At 43.1% G+C, this 25,814-nt stretch overlaps 1 long non-coding RNA gene across 2 annotated transcripts in view; it reads left to right on the forward strand.

Moving 5' to 3' along the window:
- Window positions 1-22,648, forward strand: part of LOC308578630 — a 47,938-nt gene extending 25,290 nt beyond the window's left edge. The window contains exons 3-5 of one of the 2 annotated variants that reach the window (XR_014004051.1): window positions 2,303-2,419; window positions 6,819-6,970; window positions 22,134-22,648. This is a non-coding gene — a long non-coding RNA (uncharacterized lncRNA). The remainder of the gene's footprint in view (window positions 1-2,302; window positions 2,420-6,818; window positions 6,971-22,133) is intronic. The other variant, XR_014004052.1, reaches the window with a different exon arrangement.
- The last annotated feature ends 3,166 nt before the right edge of the window (window positions 22,649-25,814 follow it).

The raw sequence follows: 25,814 nt of genomic DNA on the forward strand, positions 1-25,814 counted from the left end.
CAAGACACCTCTTGTACTACAGCAAGATGATTGCAAATGAAACCTGCTGAAGAGTCAGAGGGGGGAAAGGAAACTTACACCAGGTCTTGGATTGATCCAGAGCAAAAGGCAATGGTGGTCATGAATAAATTCAGGGCTGAAAAATGCTGCTCTGGCTTACCTTACAGCAGAGATGCGGAACCTGTGGCCCTCCAGATGTGGTTGGCATTCCAAGGCCACATCTTCACTACATGCTTAAAGCATCATCATGCTACTTTAAACCCAGAGTTTAACAGTGAAGCTATCTTTCCAGGGAACTCTGGGAACTGTAGCTCTGTGAGGGGAATGAGGGTCTCCTAAAAACTCTCAGCACCTTTAATGAACTTTCATTCCCATGCATGATGATGTTTTATATAGTGCAGAATGGGGCCTAACTCCCATCATCCTTGATAATGGGCTCTGCTATCTAGGGCTGATGGAAATCCAACATCTGAAGAGCCACAGGTAATCTATTCCTGCCTTACAGGACTGTTGCAAGATAAATAATACGACTACTTTATGCACATAAGGAATTATTGGCATGATTTAAACAGATTTTATATATATAGTTTTCATTCTATCAATGTTTCATTGCTTTTTAGTTATTGCTTTTTCTATGTTTTTAGCGATTCTTGTTTTTATCTGTAAGCCACCTACCAGGGGAAAAGGTGGGGTATGATATAAATAAATGGCTCAATAGATACTAAATATTAGTGACAGTAGCTCTGTCTTAGCTGGTGTCAGCTCTGAAGTAATCTTAGATGGTAGATGATAGATAGACAGACAGATAGATAGATAGATAGATAGATGATAGATAGATAGATAGATATAGATAGATAGATAGATAGATAGATAGACAAACAGACAGATAGATGATAGATAGAATCACCTGCCTTCCCAGCTTTTCTTTGGACTGTTCCATTGTGTGAAAGCAACAATGAGTGAATGAGCAGGAGGGGTGAGGGATGGGGGCCACGTGAGATGCCTACATAAGCAGATGGAGCTGTCAGTTCCAAATAGCATTTGCAGTGGTCAGTGCTACATGTCTAGAAATTTAATTCTGGACTGTCCTTGAATCCTAACAGGTACCTATTTGGTGCTCAAATAATTTCCATCCTTGGCAGGGACTCAGCTGTCTGGGAGAGGGGCCAAAGCCATATGCTATAGAACTTATTAGAAGGTGATGGTCCAATCTGAGTGAGGTGCCCGTCCAATCTCATGATTGGCACTTGCAAATTGGGTGGCTGCAAGACCGCAGCTTGGGTGGAATCAATGACATACTTCTAACAACGTCAAATTCAGTGACATTTCATTTTGTCCTGTGGTCAGCTCTGATCAGTCTTTTTAAAAACATTAAGAAACATGTGAGCAGATCATTATGTGAGCTGCATATGGGTGGATGTAATTACAGTGGTGCCCCGCAAGACGAATGCCTCACAAGACGGAAAACTCGCTAGACGAAAGAGTTTTCCGTTTTGGAGGTGCTTCGCAAAACAAATTTCCTATGGGCTTGCTTCGCAAGACGACAATGTCTTGCGAGTTCCTGCTGGTTTTTTCCCTCCCCCCCTTTTTCTAAGCCGCTAATCCGCTTATCAGCTGATCCGATCAGCAGATAAGCCGCTAAAAGCCGCTAATAGCGCTAATCCGCTAATCCGTCAATGGGCTTGCTTCACAAGACGAAAAAACCGCTACACGAAGAGAATCACAGAACGGATTCTTTTCGTCTTGCGAGGCACCACTGTAAATGTATATCTCACCCTTCTTCCCAAAGACACTCGAGGTGGCAAACACATTAGTAGTAAATTGATACAATTTAAAATAATATAAAAAACATACTAAAACCATCTAAAAACAAGCACATATCCTCACAGTTAATGATTAGCATGTGAAGCTGTCTTATACTGAATCAGACTCTTGGTTTATCTAATCTAGCTCTTGGCTACTCAAGGGCAGCCAGCATGGTGCTCTCCAGATGCTGTGGACTACAAGGTATTAGTTAGGGGCCTCTGCTAGTCCTCCTACCAGAGATCCTTGTAACTGGAGAAGTCACAGATTGAACATGGGTTTCCCTGCATCTAAATCATACGCTGTACAATTGTCCTACGTTGTAGCGACAGTAAGATGATTTCCCTTACGTGGGGATATAAGAGTGCAGCCAGAGGCCTTTTCTCCCTGTGCATGTCCTTGAGTTGCAATCTTTTGTTGCCACAAATGAGCTGGTGCAGGACCTGAACAATATATCCTGATGGCAAATGATGGCATTTACTGGTGCAATCATTCACAGGTCTCCGCGCAGATGCATGAACCGCGCAGATGCAACACACCCATGTTGGCACTGGTGTGCTGAGACCAAGGGAGCATTTCACACGGCTCCCATCAAGCAGAGAGGAAGCCCTGGGAGGTAAAAACATGACAGTGGCCTGCACAAGTACATTGTTGTGAGTAAGCTCTGTCTTGTAGAAATGCCGTCAAGGCCAACAGCATGGCTCCCAAACTGTCACTGCAGGGAAAATTAGGAATTCTAATGAAATCCAGCCTTTTGAGTGAAGGTAGGCTTCCAGGGCTCAGGAGCAAGAGTTAATGCTGAAATGTAGATAAAACCAGTGGAGGCATCTCTTCGTTTTTCTCTGATAGGATTTGTCTACCTATCACACAACTTGTTGGAGGCTGTGGTTGGTTTGTCCAATTTGATAGGGGGACACTTAGTTGATGAGATCTTCATAATAAGAGAGGGCAACCGGCAACCAGCCGCAATGCAGTTATTTGTGCTTTGGTCAGATTAAACGAAACAATTTGGGCCCATTTGAGCTGTTGGTTGTTGACTGAGGCAACATTGGTTCTATATGCAAAGATACAATTATTATACAGAATTTCCTTGTTCAGTGATACACATTCATTAATCATGAACCAATATAAAGGTTGTATTGCCACTGGAGCAGAAAACTCAAACCAAAGCTACATCACTGCTACAAAGGGCCACGCCTTCACGAGAGAGAAGTAGATTGCAAAACCATTAGTATGAAGGAAGGGGGCATATTATTCCTTTTTGAGTCATACCACTTTTGAGGTCACCTGCCCCCCTCTTTTACATGGGGCAGGCATGTTTTTTTAGTGATGCAATGTCGTCAAGACCCGCCCACCCCAGGGGAGCTTGCTGTGCTGTATTCAAAGTGCACAGTGTCAAGGAGCCCTAGCCACTCCTAGCTTTGGGTGACTGGATGACCTGTTTTGGAGCTCCTTACAAGGTGGGGGCAGGGAGTGGGCAGAATGCTACCCACTGACAGAGTCAGTTCTACAGTCCTCAGACACCTTAAAAAGAGTTCTGCAGGACTGTGGATTCTGAAGTGAACCATGAACTGATCGTGGTCCCAATCTGCTCAGACTCACTCAAGTGAGTCCACTTCAGAATCCTCCAATCCCTACCTACTCCTCTTCAGTTAAATTCAGACAGATTTCATGAAGAAAAACATGGAATGATTATGGCAGATTAGGCGACTCATCTTAGCTCCACCAGAGGACGCTATTGTTAAATTTATGTGGGGATCGTCAGGAAGCACATGCAATGGGAAGAGCATTCTATTATCTCCCTCAGAAAGAAAAAAAAGCCTGCATTGTAATCCCCAGAGTTCATCCTTTTCTCTGACATCCTGTGCCTAAAAAAAAAGATATCCTATCTGCGAAATGAGCAAGCGCCTCTCTGTTTTATCACAAAGAAGAAGCAGATGCCAGGTATTTGGGGGTCACCCTCATTGAATGTGCACCAGTATTGTTGGTCCTTTGAAAACCCAGAGGAGAAAAAGCATTATATCACAGAAAAAAAGAAAAGATATTTCGTCAGGGAAGGGGAGAATACAAAATATGCAAATGTAATTTCAATAAAGATTGGACTGTGCCTTTGGGGGAAAGATATGCCTACCATGTTAAAATAATTACATTGGCAGATTCTGATTCACCTTTTCACTGATATCTAGTGCTTTTCAGGACTTAGCCTTGGGACAGAATTTTCAGAGCTAGGAAAGATTCAGATGCGAAATATGTGATATTTAAAAAGAAAAAAAGGGGGGATGTGGCAAGGGGCAGTAGCACTGTAGAAGGCCATGAGCTCTGTAATGAGGAAGTCCCAGATCAGGACTTAGAAAGATCTCTGCCTGAGACCCCAGGGAATCAGCTGACAGGGTACACAATATTGACTCTCAGCATTCAACCTTCTCCATGCAGCTGCTGGCTTGCCAATGCTCAACACTGATCAAAATCCATCTAGCCTACCCATAGCTGAAGAATCCATAGAATTCAAAGAGGGCTGTCTCATATATATAAAATGCCTAACACAGCGATTTTCTGACCCAGCTCCTAGTAGTCTCCAAGTGAGACTACTGGGGTGTTTGTGTCCTTAGATGCCTCCCCAGTCCTGTCTGTTGTGAACTGTGGTGATAGCCCAGCATACCCCTGATGTTTTCCTGTTTATTCCTCTCCCTCTGCCCATTAGCCATTGCTGGACTTTCTGAGAGACATAGGCTGTGCACATAGAGGACAATGGAAATTGCCTGATATTTTGGCTCAGATCATGCTAACCACATATGAGCATCTTGCTTTTTTGTCACTAGCAGACATTGGAGGAGGGCAACCAAGTGGGGTGGGACAAGGGATGGAAGAATCATAGGGAAAGTGAACTGGTCATCCTGACTGTAGATCCACAGGTGGCTCTTTGGCCAGCATTTTCATGAAACCCTTTCAATTTGGCATGCACGATGAGCTCTCAAATTGAACACCATGTGTTCCCATTATGAGGCTGCTATTTATAAGATATTCCACAAGGGGGCAATGGAGACATATTTGATATTTAGCTCTCTTTCTCTGATTCCTATTCTCTTTCTGAAAGATGTTTTCCTGCTCCTCAAGGATATAAATTTTAGTTCTAGGAGGGAAAGAGGGAGGTGGAAGAGGGAGAATCCAACAGTCTCTCAGTGCTAACAACGTGATTCTTGTCCTGAAAGGAATTAATTATGCCTTCCTCTCCCTACTTACCTTCGGTTGCCCCACTGAGTAGGGCTTACTTGCCGAGTAGGCAAGGAAGTCCTTCCTTCTCGTGATTTCTCTGGAGGATGCATGTCCTCCCATCGTGACAAAGTAAAATTATTCCACCTCTCATTTCTGTGCTTCTTCGCCTTAGGTGCACGTCCTCTTAGTGCTGTATTGCAGAACTGGGAATTCAGGAAGCATTTGCATAGGCTACACTTCCAATCTCTCAAAGACCTTTGCGCAGGCATAGCTCAGCACTGCACAGTGGCAATTTTGGCCTGCCTCTTGCTTTATTGATGGTTGATCTCAAATAATTTGGGAGCTCATATTCAATGGAATGGGTTTTAGAAGTCTCTTAACAGTTTTGCATGTTAGGTGCAACCCTCCCTGGCGGACGTTTGTGTGACAAGCTCAGGAAAGGTGTTCCGGTGGGCAGGGGGAGGTACTGACATCAGATGTAAAGTCTCAACCTCTCGTTAGGCAGCAGCATTATTTCTGTAGGTGGTGCTAATTAACATAGTCCAAATGCACACACAGCCAAATATAGCCAACTTCTTAGCTAAACTGGGCAACTTACCATTATGCCTCAAGTGCCAAGAAGACGTCAGGGTTTTAACCTTTCTCTGCTTTACAGAAGACCCCAAGTCATTACAAATCTGTGCCTACAACTGCATAGCAAACAGGCTGGCTCAAATCTCTCGCCACACATGCCAGTTTCCATGGGGTCATTCACTAACAGGGAATCAGATGAAAGGTGGGATCATCACAAACAACTGCCTGACCTTCCAGCTGAACTGTTCATAGTCCTATGGCCATGTAATAACCTCATGGACATCTACATGCAATAGTTTCCCCCATTCCCAATTCAGCACTGCAGCAATGGGGACAAAAGAAGGATCTTTGGATCCTTTCTCTGTTCCCATTTGTGTGCTGCAGGACCCTAGCAGTCTATTTCAGATGACAAGTGAACATGTGGAGGAGAGATTGGGATCCCAGCTCCCAGCTCTCTTCAATGCCTTCACTGGCTGCCTTAAAAGGGCGAGCCCTCTTTGAATTCTATGAATTCTTCTGCTATGGGTGGGCTAGATAGATTTTGATCAGTGTTGAGCATCTGCAAGCCAGCAGCTGCATGGAGAAGGTTGAATGCTGAGAGTCAGTATTGTGTACCCGGGCGGCTGATTCCCTGGGGTCTCAGGCAAGGATCTTTCTAAGCTCTGATACCTGGGATCCTTTTAACTGGCAACACCAGGAATTAGATCTGGGACTTCCTACAGAGCACATACCATTCACCCAGGATACAACAGAAAGATACCCATGTACAAATCGCAGCCCATTGTTCCGTTTGTGTATTTTTAATGTTTAATGTTTTAGTGATTGTTTAGGGCTACTTTTTATGTTGTAGTCATGTGTTTTTTCATGTTGTAATTATGAATTCTTTTCAAGTTGTAAGCTGTCTTGAGCATGGTTTGAACTGTGGAAAAGTGACATAAAAAGAAGAAAATGTGTGTGTGTGTGTGTGTGTGTATGTATGTATGTGACACTGTATGTTCAGGCCTAGAGACAGAGGGAAGGACTACAATTTCTAATAGGAAAAATGCCTCCAAAGGCATTCATTTTGAAGCCTTTCAAGTGTTGGTATTTTTCTTTCTGAGAGCTGATAAGGCTGTAAGTATGTGACTGTATTTCCTAGCGATTGATTAGTTTGTTGCCTGTTTGAACCTGCTTCCCCGTGTCGTATAAATCATTGCTTCATCATCAACTGCACCTGTTTTTTTTTTTAGCTCAGGTTGGTTAACTGCCGGGCGATTTACGAGGTTTGCCAATGGTTCTGGACAAAGGATATTTAATGAAAGAAAAGAGAGAGAAAATCCTCAGGAGATTGCACTTCTCTGTGAACCATGAGCCCTTGAAGCAAACTCATTCTAGGTTATGTGTAAGTGAGTGTATAAATAATATAGAGTTACATACACCTAGCTGGACAGGAGGTCGTAATTCCTGAGAGGCTCTATAGCCTTCCTAGAGCGCATGAGCTAAGCTCTCTATAGGTAGACGGTTTTTCTACGGCACAGAGCTCCTCAGATCCCTGTGATGCCAAGTGTTGCTGTCTGTACAGCAAGCAATTACAGATAGTGCACAAAAGAGTCAAAGAAAACCAGGCATTAGCTCTCGAAAAACATGCTACCAGCTTCCCCCACATCTTCCACTCGTCATGTCTCTCTCTTGTTCAAGGCGCCAGGGATTTCCAGAGAGACACAGTTCAACCCACACGTATACAGAGCAGCTAATCTGGCATGGCACAAGAGGAGAACATCTGGAGGGCACTCCTTGATTAGCCAGCACAATTCATTGACTAATGGCTTGATCACACAATCCAGTTGCTTACATGCTATTGTGGAGTCAAGGGGCAAGTTTATATGTGAACCTAACAGGCCATTAAAGATTGCCAAAGGAGTAGAAAGGAATCACCTTCTTTTTTAAGTGGTTTGCATAAGCTCCGCATCTGCTCATTTAAATGTATAGGTGCAAATCGAGAAATAATAAATTAACATCAATGGAAATTAAACCACATCTCTCCATAGTGGGGAAGCCTATGACCAGGTGAACTTTGCACCTGCTCAGTCTACTGTGCAGGAGAAAAGTTTTGATGACCAATCCCGTGCTTTCTCTTCGGAGGGTTGTTTATCTGTAAACCAGCCTTGGACTCGACAGGGCATGAGACTCTTAATCTCAGGATCACATTGGGCAAAAATGGAGGTCCGTTCTTAACCTGAAACTGTTCTTAACCTGAGGTACCACTTTAGTTAATGGGGCTTCCTGCTGCCACCAGAGCACGATTTTTGTTCTCATCCTGAAGCAAATTTCTTAACCCGAGGTACTATTTCTGGGTTAGCAGAGTCTGTAACCTGAAGCGTCTGTAACCCAAGGTACCACTGTAAGTGAAATGTGTATTTGGCCCAAAACACTTGCTTAGCATGCATGAAAATCTCATAGCAATTAAAAGACTCTCAAGTAGCAGGAGTGTCAAATAATGTCTGATACAGTAGTGCTGCTGCCTATCAGGGCTAAGTGGACAACGCCAGAGTTCCTATTAGTTTGACTCAATATCAGGCACCTCTTCAATGCTCAGTCAAGCTCAGTTTTTGTACACTGCCCAACCCCCCAGAGGGTCAGATTTGAGGTTGAGGATTCAAATGAACCACTGTCACGTTGCTGATCAGTCAAATGATTGTCCATTCCCCATCCACTCTGTGGCCCACTGATCAGGCCAATCTGATCTGGGCTGCCTGAGGACCACCTGCCTGAGACTTGCCCTCAAAACAATTTGAGGGCAAGGCTAAAGGAGAGACTGGGGGGGGGGGAGGCAACCACCCATGTCCATGAAGACTCAGCTGCTGGGTAGGCCCTTTTTGCAGTTTTCCTAGCAAACCGCCTGACAGTCTTGGATCACTCTGGCCCAACAGCCCACCGTGATCTGGGGCTACTTCAACCTCACCCAACTCACAGCCATATTCCCCCAAGTCAGCTTCATGCAGTTCAGGCCTAGGGCCTCACCCGAATCTGGTGCACAGCTCTAAAGATCACACTACAAAGCTATAAACAGAGTTTCCACAATTAACAGAGAAGAAGAGGGGAGAGGGAAAGGGAGGGAGCATAGGTGCCAATTCCCTGGGGCCCTGGGGGCCTGAGCACCCACAAAATTGCCCATGAAGGGGCCAGGCACCCACAAAATTCAGTGCCAGGGCCATGTATGCTGCATAGCACCCACAGCCCCAGGCATGGCACTCCTGGGAGGAAGAATGATTTGGGAGAAAGGTAGGGTGATATTTTTGTTGGAGTAAAGCCGCCCTTTAACCGGAGGATGTCAGAACATATCTTGTAATCTGCTTCTTGCTCATGAGCAAGACTTTATGGGTGTATGAACTGAAAAATACTTCATTTTGCCTTTTCTGAAAAAGTTGTGGCCTCTACATTCTTCTGTGTAACCAATTTCAGGCCCCTTTTCTGTTATATGTCAGCTCAAGTAAGCCGATGCATATTTTCCAGCTGTATCATTTGGCTTTCGGGGGCAGGGGGCAGGGATTGTCCTCCTTTTCCATTTTCCTAGGGCTGTTTTAAATGTCACATTGAAAGGGGACTGCCCGTCTGTACTTCAAACAACCAAAGGAGCTAAATATAAAAGATGCATCATGTGCTTTTTGCAGAGCGGTGCCAGATTTAAAAAACTACATGTTTTTCTGCCCTTTGTTCCGCAACACCAGAGATAGCTAAATATAACTATAGGACATTGGATAATTTGGCCTGGCGATGGCGATGGTTTTTATTATCTCAGGGCTTTGAAAGGCAAGTGTCACAAGCACACACACAATTTAAACAGCCACTGTGAGAGAAGGTGGGAAAGGATTTTTTGACATGCACTCGTGGCAAAAAAAAACACCCAAACCATTTATGCTGCACTTAGCAGTAACAGTGTTGGCTCATCCATTCTTCTCCCCGCCAGCACCAGTTTTTAAATCAATTAAATCTCTCTAATTCATTCCCAACAATGCAGGAGCATTATTAAGTGCCTTCACACAGGAACCGTATGAGGGGCGTGGAGGAGAATGGTGGCGTGGTGTTTTTTTTACAGTATAGTCAATATAAACATTTTCAGGAAAACTGTTAAAAATAAATAATTTGCAGAGCCTGTTTAGATCCTGGTCACCTCTGGAGTGGATACTGCAGCACATCCTACATTCCGCTTCCATATTCTCAGTATTCTACACGAGGGATTCATGTGCATACGGGAAATTTTGGTTAAAATGGATTGAAGCCTAGTGCAACAATTCCACTTTTGTTTTTAAAATTGGGATTTTTGCAGTTAGAAAAGTGATGGTGTAATGCATTGAAAAGTGTGGAATGAACAAATGATTAATGGGAGCATGTATAAGCACTGCACTAACAAATTAGAATGTACCCTATGTTCTTTGTCATATAACCTCCCTGCAAACAAGTCAGAATAAATTTCACTAAAGACCAATAAAAGGCACAAGAGGACACTTGGGGCAACGTGGTAAAGATGCACCCAGGAGTATCCTTTTGGGAGAGAACAGGTAACATGCCAGTTTCCAGCTGGTGCCAACGTTTTGTAGCATTTTGTAGTGAAAACCTCCCAATTTGTAGCACCCCACAGAGCAAGAGACACTCAAAACCGAGGGTCACGGGGTCACCCAAAAACCCAACGTTGTCCGATCCCTTCAATTTTAAATCATTTTGTAGCATTTTGTAACAAAAACCCCATGATTTGTAGCCCCCCCACAAACAGAGCAATAGACACTCAAACCTGAGAATCACAGGGTCACCTCAAAACCCAACATTGTCCGATCCCCTCAAAACCAGTGTCAAAGTTTTGTAATCGTTTTGTAGTGCTTTTTGTGAAAACCCCGCATTTTGTAGCACCCCACATACGTTTGAAATGTTTAAAGCTGATAAAAAATACAGTTTTATTGATCAAAATTCACATTTCGTGAAGGAATTTTTAAAGAATCATTTTTAGCAAATAAAAATTGTCTATTGCTCCATTTGTGGGATGTTGCAAGTTGCGGGGGGGGGGGGCCTGCTGCAAAACTCTATAAAACGATTACTGTACAAAACTTCCACACCTGTTTCAAGGGGATCAGACAACGTTGGGTTTTTGTTTGCTAACTAGGAACCCGAGTTTGATGCATCAATGAATCTGTGGGGTGCTAGAAAATGTGGGGGTTTGCTACAAAGTGCTTCGAAACAATTACAAAACTTTGGCACCTGTTTTGAGGGGACCCCAGATTTTGGGGTTCTTAGTTAATGAAGCTAGTTTCCAGAACAGGGGAACCACACACTCAAAGAGGCCCTATCTTCCCAGCATTCAAGCACAGTTTATCTGGCCTCATCCAGTCCACCACTGCATTCAGACACTGGTCCAGAGTTTTCACAGCCTCCGTTGATTCAGGTGTTATGGAGAAGAAAAGCTAAGAATTATGGAAAGTGTGTCTCAAAGATAAATGTTTGGAATTCACTGATTTAATAAACAGAATGGGCAGGACAGAATCAAAAGCAACAATGGGGAGGATCTCTAGGGCTCTTCGCACAAAGTTCAACGTTTAACGTTTCCAGGGAAGCCAAGCGGAAAAACTGAAACTTTCTGTTTCTTTTACCATACCTAAAAAACGCACAATCCACATCCCAGGCCCTCCAAAATGAGATTTGTTGTTCAGAAGCTCAGAGCAAATATAGCATTATTCTTTCTGAGGCAGCATTAACAATGAACTTAAACTTTCAAGCACAGCCATTTCTTTTATTACACAGCATTTTTCAGAGCTCTCAGAGTATAATTCTGTCTTCATCCATCTGGCTTATAACAAAGCACCTCAGTGACGTGAAATAAATCAAATAGGTAGAAACAAGATAACTATTCCAACACTGTTGGTGAGATTTTGAGATTTCTTTCTGAACATATCTACAAATTTAGCCATTAAAGGCCAATCCCTGGAGTTGTTTTCCAACCAGCTTTTGGAAAGTCTTCACACGGATATCCAACAGATGTCCTGAAAATGAATGTGGCCTGGTTTAGATTCTTAATGGAATGAAAGGTTATGTTTCTGAGTTGGAGAGCTTAAAAAGAACTCTGCCAGATCAAGCCAATGGCCTGTCTACAGTTTACTACAGTTATTCTTATTAATGCAATTTATTACCCATTTTTCACCCTAAGGGTGGGTTACAACAATCAAGGCACATTAATACAGGTCACTCTCAACCTACGCGAGGGTTACGTTCCGGGGATAGTGTGTAAAGCCAAAAGCATGAATAGTCAAAACACATTGGGTGCAATGATGGGTGGGCTTGCCCAAGCTCCACCCCACCCCCCGGACTCCCACCCCCTTTTTAATTTTAATAAATATTTTGCCAAGTGCGTAAAGCTGAATGCACACAAGTGCACATTGTGACTAACTTGTATTAAAACACAATGTTAAAAACAGTTTAAAGCTACTTACAAAAAAATAATGTAGGCACTAAAAATATACATCTCGAGTGTCAAAAGCCAGGGTGAACAGGTGCGTCTTCAGCATTCATGGAAAACTGTACAAAGAAGAAGCCACATGCAACTCTGAAAGATTCCATGCCTTCCCAGTACTTTGACAGACCCGCCAGGTGCTGGTGTAGTTTATTTTCATCCCATCTGTCCTGCTGGGGAGAGTCCAGTAGTGCACTGAATGAGACAGTTAGGCACGCAACCTTACAGATGCATATTTTGTGTTAAATACAGTCGTACCTTGGAAGCCAAACACCTTGGGCGTCAAACGGTTTGGCTCCTGAACACCGCAAACCCAGAAGTGAGTGTTCTGGTTTGCGAACGTTCTTTGGAACCCGAATGTCTGACGCAGTTTCCATGGCTTCCGATTGGCTGCAGGAGCTTCTTGCAGCCAATTGGAAGCCGCACCTTGGTTTCTGAATGTTTTGGAAGTAGAACAAACTTCCGGAACAGATTCTGTTCGACTTCCGAGGTACAACTGTATGTTCAAAAATACATACTTGTTATTGATCTTTTAAATTGTAAATTTGTTAAAGAAAAAACAAAAGAAACACAGACACATAAAGAAGGGGGAACACTGCAATAAACATCAACACATCCATCCCAGTTTACAAACACGGATCGATATACGCCATTCAAATGTCTGAACAGGTATCCAAACAATAGCTAGCTCATTCTTCTAAGTATGTTTCTGTAAAGTACATTCAAACATAGCAAGGACATTAAGGCCTTCAAGCCATTGTATAATAGATGGTGAGTATTTATCTTTCCAGGCTCGAAGTAGAAGTCACTTACCTTGGGAGGTAATAGATAATCAACCCTATTGTCCCCTCCCAGCCTACCAGTAAATCTCAGTATGTGACAATGTTTGAGCTGGTTGCCTCCCACTCAGTAGCATGGCTCTCACCAGCCACTCTTGAGTTTCTATACCAATAACCTAGGAACTTTTACCACTTTGTAACTAAACTAAGTTTTACTGCCTGTGCAACTTTTCTGACTGATGTATGTAAAAGCACTTACCAAATGTGTGCATTTTTTTAAATGCTAAGGGAAATGGAAAACTTTGAACTTCACTCAGAAGTGCATATTTTAGAGGTCTAACAGCTTATATTTCCATGCTTTACTTTGCTGTCTATTTTGTGACTTTAAATCTCTGCTGGAGTTCTCTCACCAAAGAGTACTTGTCCCCAGACTTGGATCTTGGCATCCAGGAATTCTCTCTCATTCCCTCGTGTGTGTGTGTGTGTGTGTGTGTGTGCGCGCACGCACACACACACACACAGTGCTTTTTTCTTTAAAAAATGTACTCTAATTTTGACTTAAGAAAATCACCATTTTATAGTTCAAATCTGGAAAAATAAATGCAGTAAATGGACAAAAGTAGAAAGATTCACCAAAGAAGTAGAAAGATTCACCAAAGTGACACCAAAGAAGGATGTTCTGCTCATTATAGGGGATTGGAATGCTAAAGTAGGGAATCAAGAGATAAAAGGAACAACTGGCAAGTTTGGCCTTGGAGTTCAAAATGAAGCAGGGCAAAGGCTAATAGAGTTCTGCCAAGAGAACAAGCTGGTCATCACAAACACGCTTTTCCAACAACACAAGAGACGACTCTACACATGGACATCCCCAGATGGGCAACATCGAAATCAGATTGATTATATTCTCTGCAGCCAAAGATGGAGAAGCTCTATACAGTCAGCAAAAACAAGACCTGGAGCTGACTGTGGCTCAGATCATCAGCTTCTTATAGCAAAATTCAAGCTTAAACTGAAGAAAGTAGGAAAAACCACTGGACAGGTAAGATACAATCTAAACCAAATCCCTTATGAATACACAGTGGAAGTGAGGAACAGGTTTAAGGATTTAGATTTGCTGGACAGAGTGCCTGAAGAACTATGGGTGGAGGCTCGCAACATTATACAGGAGGCAGCAACTAAAACCATCCCAATGAAAAAGAAATGCAAGAAAGCAAAGTGGCTGTCCAACGAGGCCTTACAAATAGCGGGGGAGAGAAGGCAAGCAAAATGCGAGGGAGATAATGAAAGATACAAGAAATTGAATGCAGATTTCCAAAGAATAGCAAGGAGAGACAAGAAGGCCTTCTTAAACGAGCAATGCAAAGAAATAGAGGAAAGCAACAGAATGGGAAGAACCAGAGATCTGTTCAAGAAAATCGGAAATATGAAAGGAACATTTCGTACAAAGATTACCATAATAAAGGACAAAAGTGGTAAAGACCTAACTGAAGCAGAAGACATCAAGAAGAGGTGGCAAGAATACACAGAGGAATTATACCAGAAAGATATGGATGTCTCGTACACCCCAGGTAGTGTGGTTGCTGACCTTGAGCCAGACATCCTGGAGAGTGAAGTCAAATGGGCCTTAGAAAGCACTGCAAATAACAAGGCCAGTGGAAGTGATGGTATTCCAGCTGAACTGTTTAAAATTTTAAAAGATGATGCTGTTAAGGTGCTACACTCAATATGCCAGCAAGTTTGGAAAACTCAGCAGTGGCCAGAGGATTGGAGAAGATCAGTCTACATCCCAATCCCAAAGAAAGGCAGTGCCAAAGAATGCTCCAACTACCGCACAATTGCACTCATTTCACACGCTAGCAAGGTTATGCTTAAAATTCTACAAGGAAGGCTCAAGCAGTATGTGGACCGAGAACTCCCAGAAGTGCAAGCTGGATTTAGAAGAGGCAGAGGAACCAGAGACCAAATTGCAAACATGCGCTGGATTATGGAGAAAGCTAGAGAGTTCCAGAAAGACATCTACTTCTGCTTCATTGACTATGCAAAAGCCTTTGACTGTGTTGACCACAGCAAACTATGGCAAGTTCTTAAAGAAATGGGAGTGCCTGATCACCTCATCTGTCTCCTGAGAAATCTCTATGTGGGACAAGAAGCTACAGTTAGAACTGGATATGGAACAACTGATTGGTTCAAAATTGGGAAAGGAGTACGGCAAGGCTGTATATTGTCTCCCTGCTTATTTAACTTATATGCAGAATTCATCATGCGAAAGGCTGGGCTGGATGAATCCCAAGCCGGAATTAAGATTGCCGGAAGAAATATCAACAACCTCAGATATGCAGATGACACAACCTTGATGGCAGAAAGTGAAGAGGAATTAAAGAACCTTTTAATGAGGGTGAAAGAGGAGAGCGCAAAATATGGTCTGAAGCTCAACATCAAAAAAACGAAGATCATGGCCACTGGGCCCATCACCTCCTGGCAAATAGAAGGGGAAGAAATGGAGGCAGTGAGAGATTTTACCTTCTTGGGCTCCATGATCAGTGCAGATGGTGACAGCAGTCACAAAATTAAAAGACGCCTGCTCCTTGGGAGAAAGGCGATGGCAAACCTAGACAACATCTTAAAAAGCAGAGACATCACCTTGCCAACAAAGGTCCGTATAGTAAAAGCCATGGTTTTCCCAGTAGTGATGTATGGAAGTGAGAGCTGGACCATAAAGAAGGCTGATCGCCGAAGAATTGATGCTTTTGAATTATGGTGCTGGAGGAGACTCTTGAGAGTCCCATGGACTGCAAGAAGATCAAACCTCTCCATTCTGAAGGAAATCAGCCCTGAGCGCTCACTGGAAGGACAGATCGTGAAGCTGAGGCTCCAATACTTTGGCCACCTCATGAGAAGAGAAGACTCCCTGGAAAAGACCCTGATGTTGAGAAAGATGGAGGGCACAAGGAGAAGGGGACGACAGAGAATGAGATGGTTGGATGGTGTTCTTGAAGCTACCAGCATGAGTTTGATCAAACTGCGGGAGGCAGTGGAGGACAGAAGTGCCTGGCGTGCTCTGGTCCATGGGGTCACGAAGAGTCGGACACGACTAAACGACTAAACAACAACAACAAGAAAGATTCACAAAATGTTTAGGGGTATGCATACACCTGCGTCCCCCCAGAAAAAGCACTGTATGTATGTATACACACACACACACACACAATTGCAGTGTTTGAGTCGGTTCATATGGCAAAAGGTGGTCCCTGAGGTATTTAAAGCTTTATAGGTCAAAACCAGCACTTTGAATTGGGCTTGGAAACTAATTTACAAGCAGAGCAGGTGGGGCAGGATTGGCATAATATGCTCAAACCGTCTTGCCCCAGTCTTGCCTGGCTACTGAATTCTACACCAGCTGACATTTCTGAACCATTTCAGAGGCAGCCCCACATATAACTAACCACCACTGAACATCAGCCTTTTTGATAACCAGTGGCCAAGCTGCTACAAAATATAATGATGTTGGGCCAGTTAGACTAATATAATGAATACAGTGGTGCCTCGCAAGACGAATGCCTCTTAGACGAAAAACCCGCTAGACGAAAGGGTTTTCCGTTTTTCGATGCGCTTCGCAAGACGAATTTCCCTATGGGCTTGCTTCGCAAAACGAAAAAGTCTTGCGAGTCTTGCGATTTTTTTCACTCCCCCCCTTTTTCTAAGCCGCTAAGCCGCTAATAGCCTTTTAGCCGCTCAGCCGCTAAGCCTTTAATAGCCGCTAAACCGCTAATAGCGCTAATCCGCTAATAGGGTTGCTTCGCAAGACGAAAAAACCGCTAGACGAAGAGACTCGCGGAACGGATTATTTTCGTCTTGCGAGGCACCACTGTAGTTTATCCCAGATTATACACATTTGAGTTGGAAATGAGTCACCCAGAATGCACCAGTGGCCTAGTCCTTTCTGAATGCTGACTTCTACGGCCCATTGTTCTCTTTCCTACCCCCTTGAGTGAAATGAATAGTGTTTTACTTAACACATTGTTCTTTTGCAACCCCCCTTTTTTGAGGGGAGGTCTGCCCTATCAGTGACTGAGATCTATGAAGCCTATTACACCGACAATTTAGAGTCCAAGTGGAAATTAGAAATGCACTACTGTCCTTGACGTTACTGGCGCTGCAGCTGGAATCAAAACATTAATTCAGATTAAAGCTGAATCAGACAACAATTCATTAATTTTCCAATGAAGCATTTGCATTTCATCTCTACACATGATTTGACTGGTTAATGAAATGCTACCACCTATGGTGCCTAAAAGTGAACTTGTCAGCACTCCATATACCACAAGGTTGCATATGGGAAGGATGCAGGATCTAGTGAATACAGCAGAGCATGAGAGAAAGAAATGTGAGGCTAATTGTTATGCCATTAATTTAACTATGCAAGCTGATTAACCTCCCGTATTTCCAGTTCAGTTTAGGTAGGTTGTTGTTTCTTTATTAATGTTATTTCCTATGCTGTTGTTAATTGGACAATAGGAGTACGGTATTTGGTGCAATGGGAGAACTGGAGCATCACAAAGGGGAGAAGCCAGGAATTGAACCTAGGCCCTTCAGCATGCAAAGCACATGCTCTCCAATGGAATTACAGGCTGTAATAATTTCACCAACAGCCAGTGGAACAGGGTTAAGAACCTTATTAGAAGCCAGAAAGACTGCTTTTGGTGCCTGACTGGGTGTAACTAACAAATCTGAAGACAGGAAAGGAAAGTTAAACCAAACTAAACCAAACCAAAGTAACTGCTTTGCCCCTAAGGGGCAGTGTCAAAATTACAAAAGAGTATACAGTGGTAGCTCAGGTTAAGTACTTAATTCGTTCCGGAGGTCCGTACTTAACCTGAAACTGTTCTTCACCTGAAGCACCACTTTAGCTAATGGGGCCTTCTGCTGCCGCTGCGCCGCCAGAGCACAATTTCTGTTCTCATCCTGAAGCAAAGTACTTAACCCGAGGTAATATTTCTGGGTTAGCGGTCTGTAACCTGAAGCGTATGTAACCTGAGGTACCACTGTAGTTAGGGAACAACCCCGAATGTCAACAACAGATCTCATGATAGGACACTGGTCCCCCTGCCATTCTACAACTTGCTTCCTACTGGTTCCAAGCACCTGCATGAAAATCAGTGTTCATTTCTTCTCTTCCTGCTGGGACGGCAGAAGTTTTGCTTGCTCGAGAACAAGGAGGTTCTTTGGTGTAATTCCAAAGGACTTTAAAAGCCCTCCCGCATAGCAGCCAACTGGTTGTGTGTGTAGAGCTTTTGGGGTCCGACATGACCCTGAGATTCAGCTGGCCTTTACCAGGGAACTGAGCCTTTAGTCTGAAAAGCCCTGGCCTGTAGAACTCCTTGCCAATAGAACAAACCTTCCAACATGGCACAACCCAAATCCGGGATGCCATCTTCCAGGTCCGCACTCCCGCACAAGTCATGTGACCCACGCAAGATCTTGGCACCCCAAAAGCCTTTTGGGGGTGCAGTGTCCAAAAATGTGTGTTTGGGGACACCATGCCTGAGAAAAGCGCAGCCCAAAATCGCACAAGATCACAGTGGCCATTTGGGCCACTGTCCATCTGCAAGAAAAAATGGGATGTCCCATTTTTGCTGTGACAATTGCTGGGTATGGTAGAAGTTCAAAAGGAGCCATCCCTCCTCAGTTGTCAACACCGTTTTAAAAATCATAAACTTCTGAGAGACCTTGCAAACCTGAGATTCCTTGCCAACCATATTTTATGATTGTGTTATGGCATGTTTTATGGCATGGTAGAATAGTTTAAGCCTGTATACTGCCTTGTGCTTTTTTAGATGATGGTGCAGTTTACAAATATTTAAATAAGTGAAGCACTATGTTGCTCTAATGCAACAAATCCACATTAAAAAACATAAAATCTGCCCTCTCCCGGACTTATTGCAGTTGGGAAAGTGATAGGGAATTACAGTACACTGAAAAATGTTGGGTGTGCAAATGATTAACGGGAACACTTTTAAACACCCTGTAAGAAAATCAGGATGAAGGTCCCTTGCCATATAAATTCCATGTGAACAAAAACAGAGCAAATTATGCATAAAGACCAGACATAGTCTAATCTCAGCATAAAGTCTGTGCAAGAAAATCAGGATGGATGTTAAAAAAACAGGTCATTTGGAGAACCCCGGTTTTAAATAGCTTTATAATTTCCAACAACAAAAATAGTTTCTTTTGGCAAAGCGCTTTCTGTTACCCGTGCATACTTATGTAAGACTCTTAAGTATGCATGATTAGCAGAAAGTGCCTTACAAACAAATAATATTTGATTTTATAAAAATTACGCAGCTTTTTAAAACCAACTAGGCAAAATCAGTCTTTGTTGTTGTTTTTGGCTTTGGAGTGACTGTATCACTCCAAACAGTAAAATAAACAAACAGAATTTATTTCCTCCCCCCACCTCAAGAAAGGAAACTGAGCGACAATGTGTAGCATAATGAGAGTTCAGCATTTTGACTAATTAGTTTGAAACAAGCTCCAGCTCCATTTAGCTGTTCTGGAGTCCTCTAACTCCGCAGTGCAAACAACTCCTCAATGACAGCAGGTGGCTTGTTCTTACACATTTTAATAGGATGCTGCTAAAATATTTATTCTTTTGTTGGATTAGTTGATATCACAGCTGGCTGGGAGCTTGCAATAACTTTTCTGACTGTTGTCCCTTTCCCAAAAGCCCAGGGAGAGAAATAAATAAGTATAGAGCATTTTAGTACTTTGTTTCAATATTTGGGAAATGCAATGGGACATCTACCTGCATCTATTTTCATTTTTGTTAGTTCAAACACATTCAATTATATGGCAATTTAGTGCTAATTATCAGCAATTAGATATGATAGAGGTAACTTAGAAATAATTGATAACCAATCGATAACCCTTAATTACTAGAAACTGATGATCAGCAGAAGTTGATATAGTTTCACTCCTCCATCCTTGAGTCTTTTCAGGTTCCAGAGTAAGGAATATAAGCACACAAACACATATTTCCAAAGGGGCTTTTTTCATCACTCAAGTCGCTGGCAAAAGTTTAGTTTGGCGGATGATAATTAATTGCACACTGAGCTTTTATTTTTAGGAGGAAGTGCAGTTGCACAGGCAGAAACCCTGGGGCTAATGGGATGACTTTGTTAAATACAACCCATTCTGCATCGTAGAGATGAGGAATCCATGGCGCTCCAGATTTTGTTGGACTAGAACTGCCATTGTCCTTGGTCTGTTGGCTGCTGCCGCTGGGAATTAGAATCCTACAACTGTGCTGGCTCCCACTCTCAGTCTCTGAACTCAAACTCTCCACATGATTACCGTATTTTTCGCTCTATAAGACACACCTGACTATAAGACGCACCCAGTTTTTAGTCTCATTTCCGGGACTATTTGCTGAGTCCAGCGAGGCGGTGAGGTCGCGCTTACTGCGAGGCAGCAGGTGGCGGTGCTGAGGTGCGGTCTTGGGCCTCTGGCAGCCGGCAGAAGCTCATTGAGCCCACCTTCGTCACCAATGTTAAATGTTCGGAAAAAGTCAGAAGCCCAAGGCAGTATAAGTTCCTGAACTACCGTATTTTTCACTCCATAAGACACACCTGACCACAAGACACACCTAGTTTTTAGAGGAGGAAAACAAGAAATGAAATATTCTGAACGAAACAGTGGATGTGTGATTTTTGTGGTTCATGCTGTGGCCACAGACATGTGATTTGATGGTGAGTTTGGGGTAGCCCAATGCAAAAATCCTGACAATCCATGTGGATCCCTGCTTTGTAACCATGTTTTTGTGCCATTGCGGCCCCACGCAACAGTGGATGCGTGTTTTTTGTATGTGCAGGCTGTAGCCATAGACATGCTATGTTATATGATGGTGAATTTGGGGTGACCCAATGCAAAAATCCTGAAGATCCATGGGCTTTTACCTCCCCCTTCCCAGGCAGCCTCCTTTATCGCCAGCGTCTCTTATCTCCCTCCCCGATCGCTTACCGATCAGCTGCTTCCTTTCAACACTCCCTTCCCTCTTGTTTGCCTTAGTGTCTTTTCCTTAGCCTTAATCTGGCCTCAACCAGAGCCAGGGCTTTTTCAGCCGTGGCACCGATCTGGTGGAACACTCTATCACAAGAGATCAGGGCCCTGCAGGACTTGACATCTTTCCGTAGGGCCTGCAAGACAGAGCTGTTCCACCAGGCCTTTGGCCAAGGCACAGTCTGACCCCCTCCTTTGGTATTCCTCACAGAACTCTAGCCCAATGGTTGCCATGAATTTGATTTTGAATTTATTTTAAAATGAATTGATTTTAGAATGTTGTGTTACTTTTATTGTTGTTAGCCACTCTGAGCCGAGCTTCAGCTGGGGAGGGCGGGATATAAATTATTATTATTATTATTATTATTATTATTATTATTATTATTATTATTATTAGCTGGAGCAGTTTTTTGCTCCTCCTTTTCTTCTAATTTCTCTCCTCATTGCTTTAGTCTTCCTGTCTCCTCTCCTTGCATGTTCACTCTTTACCTCCCCGCTCCCAGGCAGCCTCCTTTATTGCCTGCATCCCTTATCTCCCTCTGATCACTTGCCAATCAGCAGCTTTGTTTCAACACCCACTTCCCTCTCCCCCCCCCCAAAAAAAACATGATCTGCTTTTTGCCCCTGGGCAATTCGGCTCCAGGGACCATGCATTCGCTCCATAAGGCGCACAGACACTTCCCCTTACTTTTTAGGAAGAAAAAAGTGTGTCTTATGAAGTGAAAAATTCGGTACATCCAAAAGCTTTATTCAAGAAGTCAGTACGTGATCTATGTATGAGCTCAGACTATAGATTATAAAGTTCTCAGATATATAAACAGAGTTCTAGAATACATGACTAGGCCCAAGCTAAGACATTGTCCCAATGGCTGGTATGCCCTTCCTACTTTGCTTTCGAACAGCCAAGCATAGATTATCACTCAGGTGGTTCATTTCTTCTATGTAAAGATAGCAACTAAGCAGCCCTCCAAAGGAGATCAAACTGTTTGCATCTGATGATACATACTTGGAGATGGAAGCTTGTCTGGTTCTGCTACTTCACTCTCAGTCCCAGTCTCTGTCAACCCTGCTGAACCCATTGATTGCCAAGCTGGCTTCTCAGTCACCATGACAATGTCCTGCAATGAAGGTGAGGCCTGAGGCAGCTTGAGTGGCTCTCCTTCCACCTAGGGAGCACAACTCGAACCCTTTCCATCCCCATCCACTGACTACTTCTCCTTTCTCCCCTCTGACAGATTTTGCCAACCTCCTTCCCTCCCAGATGCTGCCCCAGGATTCACAGCATACAACAGCAGGAAGCCTGCAGGTTCCCCATCCCTTCTGTACAGTTTATAATTTTGGTGAATTTACTACTGCAAATTTTCAGGATAGCCAGAAAAAAGATGGCCAACATAAGCTGGAAAGAGACAATCTATGAGCATCCAGTACTTTCCTTCCATGTCCAAGAGCTTCATGCTTGCCTGTGCTTTCAAGGGAAATTTAGGTTGATTGTTGCAGCAGGAAGATAAACCCGACTACCATATTGAAGAATCATGATCTCATACTCCATCACAGCATCTGTATAGTCCTCGGTCCAGTTCTTTTGGAAAGAGAATCGCACCTGTCAAAGCGGCAGATTTCCCTGGGAGCGTTCCCATCAAATATCATTGAGCCCATATGCTGCCTAACTCGTGAAACCCATGGAGAATTTGGCCAGAGGTTAAATGCAAATAACATTGTTATGCACAATAAAGCTGCCTTATCCTCTCAAGGTCAGAGGCCAAGTATGTTACATGAGGCCCCAGTGACCCTTTTTGCTCCAAAACGGGTGTCAGCAGATGGGCATATAGAAAGCAGAAGAAAAGTGCTTCTTAGAATGGCTCTCTTTACACATTTAAACATTGTGCACTGAAGCCCAGCATTATTACCAGCCAGTGGTATTTAAAGCCATTATCCAGCCTGACAGCTCCAGACCTCCAGGCAGCCCTTCCAAATGCCACTGTTGATTTGCTGCAAATGTTAAGCAAGCAGACACTGCAATTATTTGTCAGCAATATAACTTTCCCCTCTTGCCCCGTGGTCATCAGACACATATGGTGATGTGTGAGCTTCATTTGAAAGGATGCAGTCTTGAACCAGGAAACAGAGAGCTCCAATAGCCCAAGACTGAGCAATTAGATAGCAAACAAGCATTAGCAAGAGGTGGTTGCACATCAAGGAAGCTCTCCATCTGGTGGTGCATGCAGTTGCACTTTCCAAGCTTTGTCTTAACAACAGGTCTTGGTATTTGCCCTCAGCCAAGTCTGCTTCTGCTTTGGCTGTAAATCGGTAGATTCCCCCAGAGAGCTGGATGACCATCTGGGTAGATGGGACTTTCATTGAAGGAAATGGGTGTGTTGTGGGGCAGAGAGGTGGGTGTATGGAAAGCTAAGAAACTTGCTCTAGAGAAAAACAGTGAGGCTTGAAAATTAAAGGTGAAGGACATGACAGGGCACCTCCCAAAAGATATTTATTAAAGTTTTTAAAGTATAACAGTGAAAATGAAAAATAAAAAGAAACAAAATACAACATAAAAACAGTTAAAAAACAAATAATTTTCCATAACATATCTTCCTTACGCTTATTTCCCCAGACCTCCTCATACCTCCCTTCTTTGTATTCCACTTCAATTTGTTAGTTCAGCAAATCCTTACCATTAAGCTTTTACCCATTTGTAAACCTTTTTTTCGTATCTCCTAAAGCATTACAGCTGGAAACCACTTAGTTTCTATCCAACATCCTTCTAACATTCATTAATTTTACAATATTTCTGTAAATAGTCTTTAAATTTCTTCCAGTTTTCTTTCACCATCTCTTCTCCCTGGTCTCGGATTCTGCCAGTCATTTCCGCCAATTCCATGTAGTCGATCACCTTCATCTGCCATTCTTCCAGAGTGGGTAAGTCTTGTGTCTTCCAATACTTTGCAATGACAGGGCACTTCCCAGTCCATGGACAGATGTCAATAGGATGGGGAGCTGAATCTTAATTTAACATGAAATATATATATATATACCCACATGCAAATGCAATTGACAGGTGTCTCAATTAAGCAGCTAACAAAGCAATGCTGGATATTGAGGATAAGGTAAAAGGGAGAATGGCTCTACAACATTTCATACATCCATAGCCCTACCAGCTCAATGCCTCTAAGGTAGGATGCCTTGTTATCCTTTCTTGAACTCAATGGGAGGGAACTGAGTATGGCAGTTCCAGGCCTGGAGCAGTTAAGGGACTCTTTTGTGGTGTGTTGGGGAGCTGTGGGTCCATGCTCATCCCAGGCACAACCTCAGCATGTCCCCAGAACAACCTGTTTGGGCCCTTCTGACAGCAGTGCCTTTATACTTGCAGACATTCCTGCAGGGATGTAGGGAGGGGACCTTGAGGGCAATAGTGCTGATTCACCGGCAAACCTTGGTCTCAAAAGTGGCAGAAGCTTCCCCCTCCCTATTTCCTGTGTGTTTCCCACAATTTCCTGCAGGGGGGCTTCATATTGGTCCCTTAAACTCATATGATCAATTGATTACAATTTCTTTAATTGGATTGCAGTCCTACTAAATCCACTTTAAAAACAGAGCAGAACTCCAGGAAAAATCCACACAACCTAAAAGTCCTCCTAACAACGGAGAGGTGGGCACTCCTAGACATTAAAAAAATGTCTCCCCACTTCTGCATGACCCCTGTAGAAATAACAATTAAACCTGTTTGCCTTTGCCTATCACAAAAGGTCACACAAAAACGCCCTCAGAAGGTGTCGAGTGCGTTTTGTGTGAGAAAAGGCTGTGAGCGGTGGCATTTTCACGTTTCTCTCCTCACAATGGTACTTTGAGAACAAAAACTATTTTAATCTAAAGCAGGGTTAAATAAGCAATTAGTCACTTGTACATTGGAGAACTGAGGAGCAAAAATGACGGTTAACCCACTCAGACAGATTCTATGGTTCTTCCCTTTGTTTGATGATTGGAATCTTTTCCATTTTGATTGTATTTGCCAATTAATCTGAAGAGCAACAATAATGATGGCTAATAACTACTTTGCTGAAGATAATGAGAAAAATAACAATTCTTTTGTTGGACAGATTTGTACTGCTGTTTTTTCTGGAATATGTGGGAAAGAGAGACGTTACAGTGAGTATGCTTCATGCTAAGTTTTCTTGCTCACCTATCACAAATGTTTAAAGACAACAAGGTCTTCAAAATATATAAAGTAGGCTCAGGCTGCATTCAGACAGTACTTTACTCTGCTTCCCTGACATTTCCTTCACTGATAATTTCCAGTTTTTAACGTGATCTTTCATATGATGTAAAAGCCACTCCTGGAAATCTAGCAGAAGTTTGATGCTCATTTTCATGCTAAATGTTTTCAGAAATGATCTGACGGCCACCCAGTTAACCCAGATTATTGTAGGAGTTTTGTGCTGCGATTTCCCCACTCCTTTGCATGGATAGTGGCTTGTGACAAAACCTGGCACATACAGTACAGCTCTTTCCCACCATTTTCATGGGTCAGTCATGAGGGAACAGAAGCACGCATGCGCATAAAGGGTCATACCATGTCCAATGACACAGAACCATAGAATTGTAGAGTTGTAAGGAACCCAAATGCAGGATTCCTAGGTTGTGTCACATCACACCCACAGGTTTGAATGAAATGTAGTGCAATATGGTGGCAGATTGATAAAAAAGCCACGGTTCCATAATGCAACAAGGGACATTAGAAACAGGTACAGAAGTGTTAATGTTATAACCAGGAAAACTAATACAATGAACCCCACATCTGACTACATCCCTAGGCAAAGCAACCCTCCACTCACCTTCAGTTGCAGCCAGTTGACCCTCCATTGCGGTTTCTCATCATTGTGCTACTGAAAAGCATAGATACAAAAACAAGGTGAATCTTG

The sequence above is a fragment of the Podarcis bocagei genome, assembly GCF_964188305.1.
Source record: "Podarcis bocagei genome assembly, chromosome: 2".
NCBI classification, from domain to species: domain Eukaryota; kingdom Metazoa; phylum Chordata; class Lepidosauria; order Squamata; family Lacertidae; genus Podarcis; species Podarcis bocagei.